Genomic DNA, 7,964 nt, shown 5'->3' on the forward strand with positions numbered 1-7,964 from the left:
TAACAAGCCTGCACGTTCTGCACATGTATCCCAGAACTTAAAGCATAATAATAATAACAATAAAATGAGCTTATTCTGAAGTCCTTGCATCTTCATTAGAGAAAGGGGCAAATACATGGCCACAGACTTGGCAAGTCCTGCTTACTGCCGTGCTTGTGTCTGAGCATGGATGCCTCCAAACAGAGGGCACACAGTAAACAGGACAGTCTTCCTATGAAATTACACAATTTACCCACCAAAAAAAAAAAAAAATTCTTACTGCTCTTTATCCTCACACATAGTGTTGCTCCATTTTTTTTTTAATCTGGTGGATGTATTACATAGTGGTTTTCATTTGCATGTTCCTGATTATAAATGAGGTGGTATATTTTTAAATATAACTTTTAACCAATGAATTTCCTTCTTTTTGAAATGTCCATTTAAGTCTTTTTCCAATTTTCCTATTGAGCTATGTTTCTTTTTCCTGTTGATTTATATCTACTCAAAACCACATGAATGAATTTCATAGCTATAATACTGAGCAAAAACCATCAAAATACAAAGTAATATAAATGTATGTTTCCATTTCTATATAGTTCAAAAACAGGAAAAAAAATGGACTATTTTGTTTACTAAGACACAAAAGGTTGTGATGATACTTTTTAAAGCAAGGAAATAATTCCTGCAAAATTCACGGGAGGTTCCTTCTGACTCTAAATAGGTGGTACTTAGAAGAAATAGACTCTGTTTCCTGAGTTGTCATGGTTCTAATATTTGGTCATGAAATCTGCCAGTGCCCTGGCTCTTGAATACTGAAAATAAATCTAATAAAAAATTCTATTTAGGCTGGTCGTGGTGACCCACACCTGTAATCCCAGCACTTTGGGAGGCTGAGGCAGGCAGATCACGAGGTCAAGAGATCAAGACCATCCTGACCAACATGGCGAAACCTTGCCTCTACTAAAAATACAAAAGTTAGCTGGGCATGGTGACGTGCACCTGTAGTCCCAGCTACTTGGGAGGCTGAGGCAAAAGAATTGCTTGAACCCAGGACGTGGAGGTTACAGCGACCCGAGATCGTGCCACTGCACTCCAGCCCGATAACAGAGTGAGATTCTGTCTGAAAAAAAGAAAAAGAACAAGAACAAGAAAAAGAAAAAAAAGAAAACAACAAAGAAAAAAACTAGCTGGTGTGGTGGCACATGCCAGTAGTTCCAGCTACTTGGGAGGCTGAGGCAGGAGAATCACTTGAACCCGGGAGGCAGAGGTTGCAGTGATCCAGGATTGCGCCACTGCACTCCAGCCTGGGTGATGGAGTGACACTCCATTGGCAAAAAATAAAAAATAACAGAAGAATTTTCATATGATTATGTGTAGATAAGTATCAAAAAGAATGGGAAACAGCAAATAAGAAGTAAGGAGTTTCCCTTTATTTTTACAATGACACATATTTTTCTAGTTTAAAATACACACTCAATTATATAATTTACACACTTACTTGAGAAGGCTTATCCATATCACTGAATGTCTACTTTTCTCTCCCCACAGTCCAGTAGGATGGGAGGAAAATGTGAAGCACATTTGGAGTATGTTGATTCCAGCTTCATGTATACAATTTAGTGTAATTTTAAATTGGAATACAGGGTAATCTCTAGAGCAATCACTAAGAAAAGTATTTTTAAAACATATACAAAGAAATATATGCACACTACAGATAAGGAAAAATGTAACACTGAAATTATTTCAGTAACCCACAGAAAGGTAAGAAGAGAGAAACAAAACCAAGACAAACAAGACAATAAAGTGGCAGCCTTAAATCCTGACATCAAAATTACATTAAATATGAAGGGTTTAAAGATACCAATTAAAATATAAATGCTTTATATTTAAAAAACAGAAATTACCAGAATATAGTTCAAAAATGAGTCAGCTATCTGCTGTCTACAAGAAATTCATTTCAAATATATTGATAAAGGTAGGTAAAAAGTAAATAGAAGAAAAATATACATACCATGAAAACACCAATCACAAAAAAGCTGTATAGCTATATGAATAGCAGATAAGTAGACTTCAGAGAAAAGAAAGTAAATTACTAAATACAGAAAGGAACACTACATAATGATAAAAGACTTACTATACCCCCCAAAAAATGAAATCTTTAATGTATCAAATTTAAAAACTTCAACAATCAAGATAAAAAGGATGATAAGACAACTTACAACTTTTGAGCAGCTAATACATACTGCTAATAAGTGTTAGACCCTGTTTCAAACACTTTACATCTATTATCTCATTTAATCTTCACCAAAAGAAAAGCAATTACATTATTATCTCTATTCTGTATACAACAAAATTAAGGGCTCTAAAGAGTTAAGCATCTTGCTCAAGGTCACACAGTTAGCAATCCTTAGGCCAAATTCCTTTTACTCTTCATTTTGCCGCCATCAAGGTTTATCTCTAAACACTTCAAAAATAAACAGTGCTATCATCATATCTAACACTGCTGTCCAACATTTACTCTTCTTGGTCATAAAGACAGAGTATTTTTAGTGGTGAAAAAACACTGGATTCTAAATAAGTCATAGAAATAAACGGGCTCTAGAAAACATCAGTAAATACAAAATAGCCTGGAGCAGGAAGCAGTTAATTATGGGAAAGCTGGGAGTCACATCATGGCCAGTGACCTCAACAGTATGAAGGCTGCCATGTAAGTTTGGGAAAGCAGGGCCCTGCACAACTCCAGGGATTCCATTAACATAGAGACTAAATTAGATCATCATATAAAAGGCACCACCTGGAATCATAGTACACAGCATGCCCTGCCATTTATGGTATTTCTGACAGTAATTATACTGTCTGAAAGTAATAAAGTCTGCTAAGAACCTCTTGGCATGCAGAGTACCCACCCACCTGGATCAGCAGCCTGAACTCCCCCTTCACAGAGACTGTAGTGAAGTGAGGACCTCTTTGCTCCATGTCCGGGCATGTCTCCTGCATTTGGAGCACCTGTTCACATGGATTAGCAGCCTGAGTCCCCCCACCCCTCCTGTGCAGAGATTGTGGTGCAGCAGGACCCTCTATGCTCCACACCCAGGAAGATCTCCAGGCATCTGGAACACCCATTCTTCTGGAACAGGAGTTTAGGCTGCCCCACCCTCATGCAGAGACTTGAAGTCAAAGAGATTTCCGATCTCCCCAGCTCCATGCCTATGTACACTTCCAAGAACTTGGTGGCTACTCACTGGACCTCCTTCTTAGTGCTAGTGGTTGTGCTTGCCATCAGGGAACCTGCAGGCAGGCCTGCCTAATCTGGCCCTCCCTATCTTCATCCCCTCCTACAGGGTTTATCAGGGAGCTCATATCACTGTTCACTTCACGGGTCAGCCCACTGCCTGAAGCTGGCTCTCAACAGAGAGCGTCTCCCACTAAACAAAGATCCAGTATATACTCATCCACATTGGCCATAGCTAGTTCTTATCTGTAAGCGCCATCTACTGGCCTATAGGTCAAGCTGCACAGCCCAACATAAAACCTGCTGACAGAAGTGCATAGGACTGTAGAAGCAAAGCCAAAAGACTCTACCCAACATTTTCTACAGTCACACCCCATAGGCAAAGAGGAAAAAGAGGGAAAGAAAACAATAACGTTATAAGGAAAGAAAGACACATGAAAATAATTACATAAATTGGAAGTGCCAGTGCCTCCAGATTAGAAGGAACAAGGGCACGAGTTCTGTCATCATGAAAAATCTGAATATTGTGACATCACCAAAGAATCACATCAGCTCTGCAGCAGTGGTCCCTAAAGAAAATGAGAACTCAAAAATGACAGAAAATGTGAAGCATGGATTGCAAGAAAGCTTAATGAGATCCAAGACAAAGTTAAAAACCAACACAGAGAAACTTCTCAATGATTCAGGAAAAGAAGAAAGAGACAAGCATCTAAAAAAGAAATGCATCAGAGCTTCTGGAAGTGAAAAAACTCAGAGCTTGAACTGGTTCTTCAAACTAGCACATTCAGTCAAAATTTTTTTGAAAATTTTAAAACAATGAAATCTAAGACTTACTGGCATACCTGTGAGAGGAGGAGAAAAAGTAAACAAACTGGGAAACATATTTAAGGCAATAATTCAAGAAAATTTATTTTATCTTGCTATAGAGGTAGACATCCAAACACAAGAAACTGAGAGAACACCTATGATATACAATGCAAAACAAACATCACAAAGGCATATAGATACCAGACTCTCCGAGGTCAAAGCTAAAGAAAAAATCTTAAAGGCAGCTAGACAAAATGGTCAGATCACATACAAAGGGAACCCCGTCAGACTAACAGTGGTCTTCTCAGCAGAAACCTGACAGCCAGAATAGACTAGAGGCCTGTTCTCAGCATCCCTAAAGAAAAGAAATTCTAACCAAGAAATAAAATCTTTTTCAGACAAGCAAATGCTAAAGGGATTCATTACCACTACGCCAGCCTCATAAGAGATTCTTAAGGGAGTTCTAAACATGGAAATGAAAGAAAGATACTTGCTACCACAAAAACAAATTTACGTACATGCTTCTATTATGGAAACAGAAAATAAAAACAGATCAGGGGTCACCATTCTTATATCAGCCAAAACAGACTTTAAACCAAGAGTAAAAACAGATAAAGAAATGTAATATATAATGATAAAGGGTTCAATACAACAACAAGACTTAGCAATTCTAAATACATATGCACCAAACGTTGGTCGACCCAGATTCATAAAACAAGTACTTTTAGACCTTCAAAAGTATTTACATGGCCACATAATAATAGTGTGGAATTTCAACATTCCACTGACAGAATTGGACAGATCATTGAGGCAGAAAACTGACAAGGAAACTCTGGGCCTAAATTCAACACTTGCACAACTGGACCTAATAGACATCTAAAAAGTAGCAATCACACCTTAGAAAGACCTCAATTTAACAATCTAATAGTAGATCTAGAGCAATTTGGAAAACAAGAACAAAATAATCCCAAAGCTAGCAGAAGAAAACAAATAACTATAATTGGAGTAAGACTGAACAAAATTGAGAGGCAAAAAATCATGCAAAGGATCAAATAAAACAAAAGTGGGTTCTCTGAAAGAAAAAATAAACAAGATCAATTAACCACTAGCTAAATAAACACAGAAAAAATGAGAGAAAACCCAAACATGCAGAATCAGAAATAACGACTGATCTCACAGAAATACAAAGGATTCTCAGAAACTATTATGAACCCTTCTATTCACACAAATTAGAAAATCTAGAGGAAATGGACAACTTCCTGGAAACACACAACCTGCAAAGACTGAATTGAAAAGAACTTGAAACCCCGAACATATCAACATTGACTTCAGAAATTAAATCAGTAATAAAAAACCTACCAAACATAATAAAGCCCTTGACCAGATGGATTCACAGCCAAAATATACAAACATACAAAGAAGAGCTGGTAAGAATATTGCTGAAACTATTCTAAACAATTGTAAAGGAGGGACTCCACCCTAACTGATTCTATAAAGCCAGAATCACCCTGATAGCAAGATCTGGCAAAGACACAACACAAAAAGAAAAATATAGACCAGTATTCATGATGAATATAGATGCAAAAATCCCCAACAAAATACTAGCAAACAGAATCCAGCAGCACGTCAAAAAGTTAATTCACCATAATGAAGAAGGCCTTATTTCTTGCATACAAAGTTGGTTCAACATAATTAAATCAATAAATGTGATTCACCATATATACAAAACTAAAAACAAAAACCATATAATCATCCCAATACATACAGAGAATGTTTTCAATAAAAGCTAACATATTTTCATGATAATTCTCAACAAACTAAGCAATGAATGAATATAACTCAAAATAATAACAGCCATCTATGACAAAGCCTTAGTCAACATCATACTGAGTAGGAAAAGCTGGAAGATTTCCCCCTTGAGAACTGGCAGAAGACAAAGATATCCTCTCTCACCATTCCTATTCAACATAGCACTGTAAGTGATGGCAAGAGCAATCACGCACCAGAAAAAAAAGGCATCCAAATAAGAAAAGAAAAAGTCAAACTAAGTCTCTTCACTAATGATGTAATCCTCTACCTAGAAAATCCTAAAGACTGCCAAAAGACTCCTGGAACTGATAGACATCTTCAATAAAGTTCCAGGATACAAAATCAACGTATGAAAGTCAGTAGCATTTCTATACACCAATAACATTCAAGCTGAGAGCCAAATTAAGAATGCAATTATATTTATAATAGCCACCAAAAAATAAAATATCTAGAAATACACCTAACCAAATAGGTGAAAGATCTCTACAATGGGAACTTAAAAACATTGCTGAAAGAAATCAGAGATGATATAAATAAATGGAAAAACATTCCACACTTATGAATTGGAAGAATCAATATTGCTAAAATGGCCATACTGCCCAAAGCATCTACAAACTTAACAATATCCCTATTAAACTAACAACATCAATTTTCAAATAATTGGAAATAACTATTCTAAAATTCATACAGAACCAAAAAAGAGGTCAAATAGCCAATACAATTCTACACAAAAAGAACAAACCCAGATTCATCACATTACCTGAATTTAAACTATATTGTACTATAAGGCTACAGTAACCAAAGCAACATAATACTGGTACAAAAAGAGACATATAGAACAAAGGAAGAGAATAGAGAAATGAGAAATAAAGCCACACACATACAGCCATCGGATATTCAACAAAGCTGTCAAAGATAAACAATGAAAAAAGGATTCCCTGTCCAATAAATGGTACTAAGATAACTGCTTAGCCATATGCAAAAGAATGAACCTGGACACCTACCTTTCGCCATATACAAAAATTAATTAAGATTGATTGAAGATTTAAATGGAAGACCTCAAACTGTAAAAATCCTAGAAGAAAACTTAGAAAATATCCTTCTGGATATTTATTTAGCAAAGAATTTATGATATTTAGCAAAGACTTTATGATTAAGTCCTCAAAAGCAGTTGTAATGAAAACAAAAATTGACAAGTGGGATCTAATTAAACTAAAGACCTTCTGCACAGCAAAAGAAACTATCAACAGAGAAATTAGACAACCTACACAATGGGATAAAATATTTGCAAACATTGCAACTTAAACAATTCAACAAGCAAAAGAATAATAACCCTAATAAAAATGGGCAAAGGGCATGAACAGACACTTCTCAAAAGAAGACATGCAGATGACTGACACACATATGAATATCACTAATCATCAAAGAAATGGGAATCAAAACCACAATGAGTTACACTGGTCAGAATGGCTATTACTGAAAAGTCAAAAAATAACAATGCTGGCAAGGTTGTGGAGAAAGGGAAATGCTTATATACTGTGGAAATATAAACTAGTGCATCCATTATGGAAAGCAGTTTGAAATTTTCTCAAAGAACTGAAAACAGAATTACCATTTGACCCAGTCATCCCATTACTGGGTATATACCAAAAGGAAAATAAATCATTCTACCAAAAATACACATACACTTGTATGTTCACTGCAGCACTACTCACAACAGCAAATATACGGATCCAAGCTAGGTGCCCATCAACAGTGGATTAGATAATGAAAATATGGGGCATGGAATACTATACAGCTGTGAAAAAGAATTCAGTACCCACCTCAGCAGCACATATACTATTAATAACATTGGAACAACACAGAGAAGGTTAGCATGGCCTCTGTGTGAGGATGACATGAACATTTGTAAAGTACTGCATATTTTTTATAACACAATTGGAAGTATGAACAGCAGAGTATACTAATCTGAGGAAAAAAAGAATCTCAGAGCTTGATGACCAGTTCTTTGAAACAACTCAGACCAAAATAAAGAAAAAAGTATTTAAAAAATGAATAAAACCTATCCAGCCAAACTAAGTTTCATAAGTAAAGGAGAGATAAAATCCTTTCTAGACAAGAACATGGTAAGGCAATT

At 36.0% G+C, this 7,964-nt stretch overlaps 1 pseudogene; it reads left to right on the top strand.

Moving 5' to 3' along the window:
- Positions 1-7,657: 7,657 nt before the first annotated feature.
- Positions 7,658-7,755, top strand: LOC123571992 (U6 spliceosomal RNA; annotated as a pseudogene).
- The last annotated feature ends 209 nt before the right edge of the window (positions 7,756-7,964 follow it).

This window comes from Macaca fascicularis, chromosome 2 (genome assembly GCF_037993035.2).
Source record: "Macaca fascicularis isolate 582-1 chromosome 2, T2T-MFA8v1.1".
Taxonomy (NCBI): domain Eukaryota; kingdom Metazoa; phylum Chordata; class Mammalia; order Primates; family Cercopithecidae; genus Macaca; species Macaca fascicularis.